At 57.0% G+C, this 14,553-nt stretch overlaps 1 protein-coding gene across 3 annotated transcripts in view; it reads left to right on the forward strand.

The window, feature by feature from the left end:
• Nucleotides 1-4,439: 4,439 nt before the first annotated feature.
• The window catches only part of PRKCD (protein kinase C delta), a 28,785-nt gene continuing 18,671 nt past the window's right edge, over nt 4,440-14,553 (forward strand). For 2 of the 3 annotated variants that reach the window (XM_054594998.1, XM_054594996.1), the window contains exons 1-2: nt 4,440-4,647; nt 8,089-8,204. The gene's annotated coding sequence lies outside the window, so the exon portion shown is untranslated. The remainder of the gene's footprint in view (nt 4,648-8,088; nt 8,205-14,553) is intronic. The other variant, XM_054594997.1, reaches the window with a different exon arrangement.

A 14,553-nucleotide genomic window follows, 5' to 3' on the forward strand; every position in this document is an offset into this window, starting at 1 on the left:
TTGCAAGACACTCACACACCGGACCTCGGTGGCGCCATTCACGAAATGGGTGTGCGTGTCTCCCTGACTTTCCTGGACTAAGCTCGCAGCTGGGAAGGGAGCCGAGAACACGCCGCCCGGCGCCCCAGCCCAGGTGCCGGAGCCAGTTTGGCCTCCAGGTGGCTGCCCAACCCGGGAATAGAGCTGGGTCTTTTATAGCCGGGCTTGCGTCACGCGGGTGGGCGTGGCCTCCGCCCCCGGCCGAGGCTGGCGGGGCGAGGCAAGGCGGAGCGGGAGAAGGGCCCGCCAGTACCGGAACGCGGGGTACGGGCCTGCGCGGGGGGCGGGGGGAGATGGGGGTGTGTGCGCGCGGCGCGTTGGCCGCTGGGGTGCCTGCGGGTCTTCCCCGCTCTCCACGCTTGAAGGAGCCGCCCTCCAGCTCAGCCCCACCCCTACCCCCCTATTTCCTCGGGCCAATGTGGGATTGTTGAGCTGCCGGCTCTGGAGGAAGACTGAGGATTGCGCGGCGAGATGGCGAGGGGGCTGGGGAGGCCCGGGGCCCTCCTGGCCCTGTGGGTGAGGGAGCCCCTCGGCTCCCAGGTGCCAGACCTAGTGTGAGAGCTGGCAGATCAATCAGAACGGAGGGAGTGCTGTTGCTTGGGGGCTCCTCTGGGCCTGGGTGTGAGGGAATAGCTGTCGCTCAGTGACAGACCCTGACAATACCAACTCACAAACTGATCCCCCGCCCTTACACACACACCCCTTTAGAGGCAGGGGGCAAGGGGTGCAGAGGAATAGGGGAGCCAGAAGGGGGGACTCACACGAACTCCCACTGTAGGACTGGGGCAGTCCAGGGACTGCATACCCCCGTGAGAGCCCCAGAAAATCCCTGTGCCCTGCACTCCCAGAAAACACCTTCCACTTGTGTATTCCAAGTATTTCGCAAGCTTCAACCACAAATGTACTGAGGATAGAACTTGGGGATTATTAGCCGGATTTCACCAACTCTGTTGGCCAGTTAACACCAACGTAGATTGAGCCTTTCGTCCAGCACTTCATGAGCTTGGACTCTTCCATCCCCTCAACAACTCAGCAGGTCAACATTACAATTTTCATCTCTATTTCACAGAGGAGGAAGCTGAGACACAGTTAAGTCACAAGTCCAGCGCAGAGCTGGGATGTAAACCTGCACCCTGCAGCATGGATTCCAGGGACAGAGGGAGGCCTAGGCCTTGTCCAGTTTAGCTGAGTCCCGGCTTCCTGTGGAAGAGTCTGGGGGCCCCCAGGTTCATGGCCTCTGGGCGGGGTAGGGGTGGCAGAGGTCAGGTCGGCTGTATTCTGAAAAACCTCCCAGAGAGCCTGAAGAGGAACAGCCGTGGGCAAATACTAGGAGTAAGAGTTTGGACACTGCCCAGTGCTACCCCTGAGAGGCTCATTTCCTGGGCTTCAAACCTGGAGAAAGGGAAAGTAGCACTTCTGAGTGGCTGCTACGAGTCCAGTCCTGCTTGGAGATTTATGTCCCATGTTACAAGAGGCTACCAAGGGCTCTTCCAAGGTTGACAGCCTGTGACTCAGCAAAGTGACCGTACCTATATCCCTGACCGATGTGAGCTGGGCCCTCACCAGGTGTTCACCCTGGACGAGGATCCACATACATCATCTCACCTAACCCTTATTCAACCCTTGGCATAGGTCTGTCGTCAGCCCCTTGCACGGGTGAGGACTTAGGATCAGAGACTTGTGGTCACCTGCTCAGCGTCATACAATTAGCATATGCCACAGCTAAAGCTTGCTTCTGGGTCTTAGCAGGCCCTTCTAAGGTTGGGTCCAGACAGGTTGCGGAGGCACAGATCAAGCTTATCTGGACCCTGCACTGATCCACCCAATGTGGTACACAGGAGCAGCTCCAGAATGCAGAGTGGCCCCAACCGAGCTTGGCCTGGACTCCTTGGACTCCAAGTGCATTCCTCCTCTGCCCTGGCCACATCGTGGCTTGTGTGATCCTGAGGGCCAGGAAAGTGCTTCCTGGTGTCTAATCTAACTTCTTGCTTCTGCAACACCAGCCCCACTTTAAAGCAGTGGTTCTCAATAAGGGGTGAATGTGGGCCCCCAGGAAACATTTGGCAGTGTCTGGAGACATTTTTATCTGTCACAACTTGAGGGAGGGGAGTGCTACTGGCATCTAGTGGATAGAGGCCAGGGATGCTGCTAAACATCCTACAATGCACAGGACAGCCCCCACAGCAAAGAATTATCTGGCCCTAGGTCAGCAGTGCTGAGACTGAGAAACCGTAAAGTAAAACATGGGCTTTGGAGCCACGCAGACCTCGGTTTGAATCCTACCTCTGCCATTTACTAGCTGTGTACCCTTCGCCAAGTGGCTTTCCTCGGTGATGGTTAACTTGCCCATCACCAAAAGTGGCACTAATAGTGGCCCTCGTCTTAAGGGAACTGGAGGACTAAAGAGATTGCACACATTCAGTATCCAGCACAGGGCCTGGCACTGGAGAAACTCTGTCAGTGATAGCCATTAATCTTATTTTCCAAGGTGAACCTAGGGCGTGGGAGCAAAGGTCTGGTGGCTGGACCTGGAGCTCTCCACTAGTCAGCCCTCCTTCCGGTGGTGAGCCTATCGTTGATATCCTGGGAGAGGCTTGGGCTGGCCACTGTGGACCTGGAGGGAGCAGCCAGAAAGGAAACATGATTCATGGTGGACAAAGGTCACTTGAAGCTCCCTTTGCTCAACGTTTCTAGGGATGCCATGGGGTGGGGGTGAGGGGGAACCAGGACACAAAACACACTAGTGAATACGTACCGAATAAGACCCCTTAGCTCAGGGAAGTCCCATGGATTCATGGCTGGGCTCAGGGAGGAGTGGCATTGTAGTGAACACAACCCAGACAGGAAGAGATGGTGGTGGGGGGAATGGCATCCTAGCCCTGGGAACAGCATGTTCAAAGGTCTGGTTGTAAGGAGTAAAGGCATAAGATCTATTTCCCAAATGATAGTCCAGTGTGGTCAGAGGGCTCCAGTTTGGTGAAAAGAGCTTACCCCAGTGGGGCGGGGGATAGGTATCAGGGCTGGGAACCTGGACATTAACCATTTCAAACCAGGTCCTCCTTCTCAGGGTCCCCCTCTCTCTGTGGTGGGAAGAGTCATTGTAGTTCTTCTCTTTGCAGTCCAAACACTCCCTGCCGCGTGCACACACACTCACACACTTAAATCAGAATTTTGGGACCCACATCTCTGCCAGAGTTCTCCATACCTGGGGGTCACACTGGACATCCCTAACTCCCATCCTCACAGCTCTGTAACCTACCCTTCCTACCAACCCAGGGCCCTCCCACCTAAACAATGTGACAGCCTGTCTGCCTTTATCCAGTCTCTCCCTTCTCCTGCCCCTCTGCCTGATCCATGCACCCAGAAGCCCATTCTGCTGTACCGGCTGCCACAACCTGCTCCTTGAGAAGACCAAAGTCCTAGCCATGGCCGGTCTCAGCCATGGCCCCCTTCATCAGCTCATGCCTCCTCAGGATTGACCCCCATTTTCATCCCTCAGGCTTCAACTAAGAAGAGCTGTCTAGACATTGTCTCCTCATTGCCCAGGAGACCTGGGACCTGGGACTCTCTTCTTTGCCTCCAGAAAGTGACATTTCTTTGAAGTATAGAGCCAACGTCCTGGATTTCTGAACTTTGGGAGCAGGGCAATGGACTCCCTTGGGTCTCACTCTGAACTCAGACTTCAGTCCAAGGAATACTCAGTGAATGAATGAATGAGTTATGCCTGACAGCCAAGTTCCAAGTCTGGGTAGGAAGTTTAATTTAAGGCGCCTACCAGGGGCGATGGGGAGCTCTGGAAAGCCCGGCCAGGAAAGCGGAAGACACGGGGATTGGGATAGAAGCTGCTCTCGAATCGTCCGACCAGCAGCGGCAGACCAGCTACACCTCCCGCCCTGGAATCTTCCCAGCTCGTCTACGGGCAGGGCTGAGACTAGCCGGCTTGGCGGCGGGCACCGAGCCCGGCTGTGTCCGTACTCGAGCCAACAGGAAGAGAAAGAGAGAGGCTAGGCGAGGCGGGCCAGCTGGCCGGCGGGGAGTCCCAGGCGTGGGCGCCGGGATCTGGGGAACCCCAGCCAGTGCCTCCCGGCCTGGGTGCGTGAGGCTGAGGGTGGGGGCAGCGGCCCCCGTCCTCGGGCCTCAGCGTCCTCTGTAAAATGGGGCCCCTTCTAAGGGCTGGCGCACGCACTGATGGGGCGGGAAGCGGGGGCGCCAGGTGGCCAAGAGAGCAAGAGGCCCGGACACTGAGTGACCCGCGCCGAGAGGCGGAGACGCTGGACCCCCGGCTCCGGGCGGGCGGAGGCGGGGCTTTCGAGGGGCAGGGCCTGCGCGGGGGCGGGGCCGGGGCCGGCACCTGGGTGAGGTTGCGCCGCCCCGCCCCTTTGCACTTCCGTGTGCAGCGGCGCGGGAGCGGGAGGTGGCTGCCCCGGGGTCCCCGGAGCGACCACCAGCACCCGCCCGCCGCGCCTAGGCCCGGAAGATACTTCACCGGCCTTCGGGCCCATCCCAGTCGGGGTCCCCCAGACTCCCATCGGCGCGCACGCCCAGGAACCGCGCCGGGAGCCAGACCCCAGCGGCCGCGACCCCTGGCGCCTGGTCCTGCGCCTAGAGGTGAGTGAGGGCCGGGTCCGGACTTGGGATCGGTGCTACTCCCAGGGCGCGCCACCCCTCCCTGCCCCCTCCCTCCCCGCTCCGGTTCCCGTTTTCGAAACTGAGAAACTGAGCCGCGGCCGGATAAAGTCCCACCGCGCTCCAGGACCCGCCGGTGCCTCCGTCCCCCGGCCTGTGTGTCTGCCTGTCCCTCCGCTCAACCGTAGAAGCCGAAACCCTCTCGTCTGTCTGCTCCAGGACCTCCTACGCGCCTGTGCCCCAGCTCCTCCGAGCGTACGCCCGTCCCTCCCGAATCTCTGGGGCCCTCTCTCCGTCCGTCTGTCCTCACCCCTTCTGTGTTCCCCCGTCCGCCTGTTAGTCCCTATCAGTCGGTCTTTCGTCCTCCGCGTGCCCCGCCGCCCCACCCCAAGCCATCTCCCACCGTCCCCTAGATTCTGTTCTCCTTGAGTGGCGCCCCCGGCCCACGCTCTCCGCCCCTAGCCTGTCCCGCCTCCTCTCTTCTTCTGCTGCGGGGCCCAGGCTAGGCCGCCCGCCGGGCCTCGCCCCCGTCCCGGAGTCCCTGCCCGGCCCGAGCGGCCCCTCCTCCTCGCTGTATCTCCTTTCAGTCTCCGGGTCTTTCGGTCTCTCCATCTGTCTCGGGGCTGGGCGTGGCTCCTGTCCACCCCACCATCCCGCCCTGCCCTTCTGCTCTTCTGAGCCCCCTACTCTGGTCGTCCCTTCCGAGACCCGACCGCCCCAGGTCTATCCCCAATCCAGATGCCGCGACCGTGGGGGCCCAGCCAGGTGAGGGGAGCATGTGGGGAGAGCCACAGTGAAGAGGCAGGAGGTGGGTAATGTCAGAACTTGCTCCACTTCCCCAAATCCCACACTGAGCCCCTCACTTAAACCTGATCAGAAAGACTTACTGAGAGTGGAAGGTTGTCCCCTTCTCTGACCCCTACCTTGTATGCATGGATCCTGTCTCCTTGAGCTGATTCCCCTGCATCTGGGCTTGTAGGTATGTGGTGTGTCTGTGTCTGCTTGAGTGTTCTTTGTCACTGTCTTGAACTTGCCCCTGTGTGTCTTTTTTCACGTGTGGGATTTGCCTGTGTGTATGTATGTATGTCTTTTGGGGTGTTCTGAGACTGTGCTGTGTATGCTGTGTCTTGGTGTGCCCTTTAACACCAGGCGTCCCACTAGGTGTTCGTGTGTGTCTTTGTGTGTCCCCGTGTGTGCATCCCTGTGTGTCTGGAGGCTCCTATGTTGCACGCTGGGTGTATCATGGTGACCCAGTAGCCATGAGTACATTTCGGCTGTTAATTGTGGGAGCCCATGGTGTTAGGGTGCCAGCCCATAAGGCTCAAGTGTGAGAGAGTGTCTGTACAAGTGTGTGTGTGTGTGTGCACTCACATGTTGTTCTTTCTCTCCCTTTGCCACTGAGTCACTGTGATCAGGCTGACCTGGTCACCAAGGGAGGGGACTGGTCCCTTGGGTTTCCTCCTTCCTGCAGTGGACTGAGCTGGGGTGTGATGTGTGGTGGACAAGGCCAGCAGAGGGCAGTGGTGTGTGCCCGCGCGTGTGTGCATGTGTGCGTGTGCTTGTGTGTGTGCGCGAGAGAGAGATGTGGAGGTGTTTGGACAGCTGTATCTGGCTGTAAGGTGGTGTAAGGGATTTGGTGTGTGACAGGAGTGGGGCTGGGGGCGAGACTGGCAGTGTGGGCCTATGACTGGTGGGAGACTCACAGTCTGACTGTATGAAACTGTGAGTATGTGTGTGAGGGGAGTAACTGATCGTGGGGAACCGAGAGTGCTTGGGCGTGGGTGTCAGGAGCAGGAGAGGAGGAAACAAGGTGTGTGGTGCCTGTGCTCTGGGGTGACAGTGCTGGGAGGGAAGGTGAGAAGCCCAGAGAGAAAGAGAGAGATAGTGTGTGTGTGTGTGTGTGTGTGTGTGTGTGTGTGCAGGTGGGAGGCTGCGAGGTTTGGGTGTGGATGCGCAGCACACTCAAGACCAGTCCTGGCTCCTGGAGAGACTGGGGAGGCTTTCATCTCTCACCTTTCTCCACTCCCCCAAGTGGACAAACACCGGAGGCCAAGGCTTGGAGTTTGTAGTGTTGTGACCAACACCTCGAACTTTAGACCCAGGAAGGACTTGAACACAAAAATCCCTGTGCCTGTTAAGAGCAAGAGATCGGAGCTAGGGCTCTGTAAGGCTGTTTCTTTATCTGCAGAAGGGAGAAAGTTGTGAAGACTAGAGGTCTGTGCCAAAGATTCTTTAGCACAGCTAAATGGTGAGAATTCAGCACATGCTAGGTCTTATTTGATGACCACTTACTTTACCCCAACTGTATGGTTCCCATTCTCCTAGGAGCAGGGGCTAGTAAAAGCCTAGCTAGTCCCCCAACCCAGTTTCTTTCTGGCAATGTATCTGTTGCCCCCCTCCCATCCCCTTGACCAGACTCCTTGTGGGAGGCAAGACAGCTGACTGAGACCCCACCAGCATCTAGCCCTGTTCATCTACATGACAACCCCCTCGCACGCTCCAGTCTTGGCTGCCGTGGTCAGGGAGAGAGCGGTGTGTGTGTGTTGGGGGGGGTGATTTGGAGCTGCGACTGCAGGGCACTGACACCATTTACCTGGCACAGCTAATTGGAATTTGAATTAAAATTAGAAATAAAGTACAGATAAAAAGATAAAGCCTGAGGGTGTCTCAGCCCCCAGGGAATGGTCCTAGGGGTCTTCAGCTTGAAAAAGGGCTCACATCTGGGGAGGGGAATCTTTTGTGGAGGCCTGGCCTCCTGTGGAAAAGTACTCAAGGTACCGGGACACATTGTTGCCTTTGTCATGCCTTCCTTCAAGGAGTTCTCTGTGCCTTAGTTTTTTGGTTTTTTTGTCGTTTGTTTTTTAAGCTGTATAGTGGGCTCAGCAGTAATAGAATCCCCTCAATTAGAATCTGCAAAACAAGGAACAAAAAAGTGTCACTATGCATTTGGCACTCCCAATTTGAGTCCAGCCTAGGAGCTGGCATGCTACATCATTGGAGCCTCAGAAGCTCCTAGGGAGATGTATTCTCCCAATTCTAAGGACGAGAAAAACTGAGGCTAAGAGGGATTGCCCCAGACCACAAAGCCATGGTGTCCGATTGCACCCTAGTTCTCCGACACCCAGAGGGCAACCTCTTGCAGACAGGAGGATTAAGAGCAGATTTCTTGCTGTTGTTTCTGTGTGTAGCCTGGAAAGGCTCTGAGGCTGAGATAGCGTTCCAGCCCCTAGCATGGAGTAAATATATAACCAGGGCCCTGGAATAGTTGGGTCCAACACCCTACTTCACAGAAGAGAGAGTCAAGTTCAAAGAGACTCGAATTCTTAGAGTGAGACAAGGCTGAGCCAGGCTTGTGTCGGTCATGCTGGGGAGAGCCTGTTAGGTGACGCCTCCCAGCTCAGCTCTTTGCTCTTGTTCCTGCAGGTCTGCCAGGAACTGGCCCAGGTGAGGGCAGCAGGCCTACTTTTCCTGGTGGTTGTTGTGTGGTGGTGGCAGCAGCAGGAGCCAGGACTAAGGGCAAGGGGAGCCGGGAGCCCCAGGTAAGAAAGACTAGATTGTTTTAAACAGAAGGAGTGGATAGGGTGGACTTCCCCTTCGGGCTCCTCCCCTTCTACCCTGGGACTCAGTTGGGTGTGGGGTGAGGCAGCACACAGAGCTCTTGGTCTGGGTGTAGGACCTGGGTGCCCAGAAGGGCAGCAGTGTGCCCTGCGTATGAGTACTTTCTGCCTGTAACTGGCTTCTGGCCCAGCAAAGGCTTTGACCTTGGAGCTCAGAGGCCTGTGGCCCAGCAGTGGTTTGGGGTGAGGAGTGATGATGCTTTGCTGGTCAGTCAGAGAGAAAGTGGTGTGTGAGCCAAGGGTTGAAGGTGGATGTATCAGCTTTTCCGTGGTTGCTTATCTCTGCTTCATGCTGTCTTCATCGTCACACAGGGAAACTGAGGTTTGCCCTGGGTCCTACAGTGAGTGGGCTGGACACCAAGCTGGAAATGGAACGAAGACTTCCAGTTCCTGGTACAACTGAGCTCTCCTCTATACCCAGACTCTCTGGGGCCAGAGGAGGGATTCTAAATCTCCTGCCCTAGCTTCCAGATTCAGGGTGAGCTGTGCAGAGCCATTAAGGAATGTTGGGAAAGGCTACAGCCTCTGAGGCCCCTCCTCAAGCTAAAAATTCTTTTCTTTGAGTCCAGCTTTGCCTCCTTCAGTCCCCATTGTAAGACAGCCTGTGAGTTACCCATTGTGTGTCCAGAACCCAGTGAACAGGATTCCGGGGGACATGTCAGGAGACGCTGAGGGCGAAGAACCTAGGGAATGACAGCAGGCAGGGGTGGCAAAGGTGGGCTTTTCTCCAAGAGTCCTTTCTGATCATTCCCCCACTCCCATACCTTCGGCTGTCTTGAGGGTGAATAGGCAAGTTGGCCTAACTGAGGGGAGGGAGCTGAACAAAAACAGGGCCTCCACTGGGTCTTCTGTTTATTCAACCTACCCATAAATCTGGTGGGGAGGAGACGATAATGTGCCCTGGTTGGCTGGGGCCGATACCACCTCAGGTCAGGGGCCCATCCCCTCCCAGCACTGAGCCTCATTCCCTAAGAAGTTCAATCGATTAGCCTTGGAGCCAGCCCACTTTCAACTTTCAAACATCGCCTACCTGGCCAGCACAGGCATATACTCATACAGGAATACAGAAACTGAGGCTGCACTTGGCACCTATGCCCACAGATCCTCAAGTGCGTGCACATGCACATGCACATACATGTACACAGGTATTCATATGCACTCACCCACAGGCATGCTCAAACATGCACACAGGCGCTCACCCTATCACCGTGCACTCAGATGCCTGCCCACACATACCACATTGTGCCCATTCCGGGTCAGGAAGTAGGGGGTCCTTGGTCAGGGTCACAACCCAGCTTGTGTCTGGCACCGAAAGTAGGTTTCAGGTGTAGCGGAGATCACAGGTGCTCAAGGGGGCTGGGTCACAATGGGAGGTGGGCTCTGCCCAGGCATTCACTAGCCACTCTGCCCAGCTGGCCCAGTCCTCCAGGCTGACCAGGGCTAGGCAGAGGAGATGGGGGATCAAGGGGGTGGGGGAGGGGCCGTGTCAGCTGTGCTGGCACCGTTTGTGGCTGCTGCCACAGAGGAGGAAGTGGGCTGCCTGCGGTCACTGGGCCAAGGTGCTCACAGGTTGGTGGGGGTCCTATCAGCTCTTCAGCCCCCCACAGTGTCCATGCCAGGTAGAAGTGGAAGACTGGAAGGCAGAAGGATACTTCTTCTGGAACGGTCTGCAATTTCCAAAGCCTAGGCCCAAGGGAGAGGCCTGTCTGTCCGAGGTGTTTCCGGAGGCTCACTTCCTCTGGGCTGCCCAGGAAGTGGTTTCAGAGTGGAACTGACCAGCCCTCTGTCTGTGGCTCGCTCCGCCTGGCCTTGCCTGCAAGGGGAGCAGCATCTGGCTAGTGGATTAGGCCAGCTGACTAGACTTTCCACTACCCAGGCTGGCCGGCCCTTGACAAAGGCTCAGGGAGCCCTCTGCCATGACGCCCTCCACAGTCCCTACAATCCCGGCTCCTCTCTTGAACCAAACCAAGGCGCAGAGCATTAGATCTGGCAGGCACAGCCCTCTTGTGTGTGAGTGGCCGTGACTAGGCTGCATCTCTGGGAGGAAGCAGTTACTAGCAGCTGTAGAAATGAACCTGGGCAAGTGGCATTAATGCCCAGTGCCTCAGTTTCTGCTTCAGGCAAATGAGAGAAGGCTAGCATCCACCTTTATGGGGTTATGCCAGAAACAGCAGATAATGTATGCAAAGTAGCTAGCACTGTGCCTGGCACATTTTTAGTGTTTTAGGAGTAGAAACTATAGTTATGTAAAGCACCTAGCACCTGGTTCATAGTAACTGTTCAAAAAACAGCAAGTGGTACTAATGATGGGGTTATTATGTCAGATGGCCCTGGTACTGGCCCAGTGTCGCAGGCCCAGGTGGCTGTAGAGCCTGGCCGAGAAGTCAGGTGTCTGGCTCCCTCATGCCCCCTCGATACTGCCTTCAGAGGCAGTGCTGCAGTGGGGGGAGAGTTGCCTGGGTTCAGTAGATTCCATGTCCTCTGAGAAGAGGAGCTCTGGGGCGGAGCAGCTGTGCCCACTCAGAGGCCCAGCCTCCTCCTGCTCTTCTCTCTCTGGTTCCCTTTCAAAGGGTGAAAAATAGATCTCAAGGCAAATAAAAGGGAAAGGCAGTTTGCAGCTGCCTGCTGCCCCCTCAGGCCTCCGTTGGGTCTCCTCCTCCACTTGCCTCCCCCAACAGGACACTGGGCTTGGAGAAACTGAGACTGGCAATAAGGGGGTAGGTGGTAAGCGCTCCTGCCAGCCTGCTTACGCTTCAGACCCCTGGAGTCAGCCTTTGGGCTGGGGGTGGGGATGGACATCTAGGGCTGAGAGAGGCTGGAGGAGTGGGGGGAGCTAGAAATGCCCCCTGCACACGCATCCTTTGCAAATGGCAGAGGATGGCACGGAAATGCAGAAGGTCAGCTCAGTAAGGGTTGGGCGGAGCTTTGGCCTTCACTATCCAGTGCCAAGGGGTGGGGGAGTGGTAATGGTGGGGTAGCTGACAGGTGCTGGGAGGCTGGATGGCTGAATATTGGTAGTTACTTGGGCTAAGAATGTGAGTGAGGACATCCTGAAGGTCTGACAGACCTGGGTTCAAATTCCTGCTGGATATTTACTGGCTGTACTTTCGAGCCAGGGACTGGACTGCTTTGAGCCTTAGTTGTCTCATATGTGAAATGGGCAGGCAGTGTCCCTTTGAGACCTGAATGATGAGAAGTGGTCGGGGTGTGTTTTGGGGAAGGAGTCAGAAGATGGAACACCAAGCGCAGAGGCCCCTAAGTGGGATGGAACTTGTCTGTTCAGGGAACTGAAAGGGGTCATTGTGGCTGGGGCAGAGGAGTGAAGGACGGCAGGGGCTGAGGAGGTCAGGGAGGTATTGAGGGCAGGCTGGGCGAGGCAGGCTGCGGAGAGGAGCCTGGGCTTGTCAGAGGGGAAATGGGAAGCACTGGGGGCTTAGGCAGGAGGTGATGAGATCTTAAAAGACTGTCTTAAAAGACCCACCGAGTTGCTGGGGCAGAGGGACTGTGGGGGCCAGAGCAGAGGATGGAGAGCATTGAGCAGGCAGGTGCAGACTTTGGGGGGGGGGTGCCAGGACTGGCAGCAGGCGGAGCAAAGGGAGGGCTTCAGGATAGACTGCAGAGGCAGAAATGATACTGTTGCTGTGTGAGGAAGGAAGGGGGGAGGAAAACGGCCCCAGGTGTCCGGCCTGAACAACTGGGCAAGCACTGGTGCTGCTAAGAGATGCGGGGGCACTTGGGTGGGGGAACACCAGTAGGTCTATTTGAGTACCTCTAGATCGTGGTGAGGTCGGGGAGGCAGGTGGGTCCGGTGGGTCTGGGCTGAAAGTTGGGGGATAGCATGTACAGCCCAGACTGGGGAGGAGAGGGTTCAGCGGGCCTTTGGTAGAAGCTCTGGGTACAGGTCCAGATGGCTGTCCTTTGAAGGTCCCTGCCAAGGTGCCCAGGAGGGCAGGTTTGTGGTGGCTGAGCTGCTGTTTTCACAACAGCCCCGGAAGCTTTGGATCATGTCTGCGGCTGTGTTGGCTAAACAGGTGCGCTGGAGCAGCCAGTCTCCAAGACCCGAGGCTGGATCAGATGTCTGCCTGGTATGGGCTGTGGGTGTTGGGGGCCAGAGGGGGAAGATAGGAGATTGCAAATTCTTGTAGTATGAGAGCTGGAGAAAGCTTAGAAGTATTCTCTGTCAAGATAGAGAAACCGAGGTCCTGACAGGGGTCTCCCAGCAGACTCAGGCTTTCTTTGCCCAGCCTAGTCTCTTCTTAGAGCAGCGGACCAAAGCAGGTCACTGCAGGGTTGGGTGGCTTGAAGGAGCCCCTTCACCCGCTGATCCAAGAAAGTTTGGAGGCGCCTGTAATTACCAAGCATAGCCGGAGATGGTGCCAGGAGCTGCACTCAATGCAACCCTTTTACAGATGAGAGCAGTGCACCTTGGCCAAGCTCGCAGGGCGCCCAGGGCAGGCCAGGTCTGAGCCAGACCTGTCCAGCCCACTCCCAGGGCCCTGATCTCCAGTTTTTTGTTCCTTCCCTGCTGTGGGATGACACACCACAGTCCTGCCTCCCTTCAGCTTTCTTCTGATCTCTGAAGTGGGGAGGCATCATCTAGGCCCACTCCCCTTGTGGGGATTGATGGCAAAAGCCTTAGGTGTCTATCTCGCCTTCTCCTAAACACAAAGATGGTTGTCAGCAATCAGGAGGAGGCCTCTGCGGGTGCAGAGAGAAGGGCTGAGGAGTAGACTTGGGGTCATCTCTGTGGGGGCTGGTGGAGGAACCATTCCCTCCCCAACCACGTGCAAGTGCTCTTGCCACACTGGAGGCCAAATGGGCAGTTCCAGGGCTAGAGCCAGAAGGTTCCTCTCTGCTTTTCCCCGGGGCTGCCCTGTTGGCTTTTGTGGCTTTGGGTGAATTGCTTCACCTGTCTTTGTCTGTTTCTGCCCAGTGAGTCTGGAACTCAGTGGAGATCACATGTGGGGTACCTGGCATAGCCATCCCACCTGCATGGGTTCAAGCCCTCCCCTTCTCTTATGTGCCAGGCCTGTGGCTGCCTCATCCTCAGCCTCTGCCGGCTTCCCCTCAGAGAGGTTGGTGGAGTAGGCCTACCGAGCAGTGAGCCCAACCCGCCCACTCCTTCCCTGACCTGCTCACTCTTTTCCTGGCACGCTTGGGGCCAGGAGGGACTCTCCAGCCTCCCTCCCAGCATGCCTGACATCCAGCTGCCCTTCCCTCTCCCTCATCTCCCCAGCCACTGTGCCCCAGGGGCCGCAGTGGAAAAAGCTACATTTGGACGTTCCTAGAGCCAGATCCTAGTCAGGGATGTGTGGGTCCTTCCAGGCTTGTGTCTGTCTTTGTGCCCGTGTGCACATTATGTGCTGTGGCACGCTGTGTGCACATGGATCGTTCTGTGCTGAGGAATGCATGGGGGTATTAATGTCCTATGCGGTCTGCGTGGGCCTGGATGTCTGTTGGCATGTGAGAGTCAGTGAGTCGGGGTGTGTTTCTTAGTGTGTGTGTCACTGAGTTGTCAGAGGAGTGTGTGTACGCCTGTGGCTACAGCCGTCTGTGTGTGTGTCCAACTGCAAGCAGGGCGTCCCATATGTAACTGTGTGTTTGGGTTGGTGGGTGTGCCATGTATGCACATGTGTGTGGTTATTCTGGGAGAGGCCCCGACATAAGCCCCCACCCCAGCTCCTCACAGAGGACCCCTTGTCCTCAGTCCTGCCATAAAGGGGCCTTTGTTCCTCCCTCAGGGGTGCTCAGGGGTTTCTCCCTCTGGCTGAGCCAAGGGCCTCCCCAATCCTATGGCTGGCTGAGTGACTCAAAACCTGCACCTGGTGTGGGCTCTGCCCCCTCAGAGGTCCTACCCCCACACGTGCTGGCCAGGGCAGGTGTGAGCTGATGCTAGCCAGGGTCCCTCTGGCTGGGTGGGCCCACAGCACCTCTGCTCATCCCTCAGACCGAAGCCCTCCATGGCCTCCCAGCCAACAGAACCTCCAGCCCTCATACTACCCCAGCCCCTCTCACTCGCTCTTCTGCTCACTGCCTGAGAGCGGTGGTCACATCCTCCTCTGTAATTACATGTTCATGTGACAGTCCCAGCCAAGCTGTTGAGTGTCATGCGTCTGCTGTGTCTTGCCACTCTGATGCCCACTGACTGGGCTTGAAGAACACTGGCGGTGACCTGGGTTGGCCCTTTGGAACCTACATTCCCCTACCCTGTCCTGTGTAGAGGTCACGTGCACGTGTTTTCCTGGGAAGAGGGCCAAGGCCTTTCATTGGT

The sequence above is a fragment of the Pteronotus mesoamericanus genome, unplaced genomic scaffold (assembly GCF_021234165.1).
Source record: "Pteronotus mesoamericanus isolate MK-2021 breed Mesoamerican mustached bat unplaced genomic scaffold, CSHL_Meso_final scaffold_54, whole genome shotgun sequence".
In the NCBI taxonomy this organism is placed as follows: Eukaryota; Metazoa; Chordata; class Mammalia; order Chiroptera; family Mormoopidae; genus Pteronotus; species Pteronotus mesoamericanus.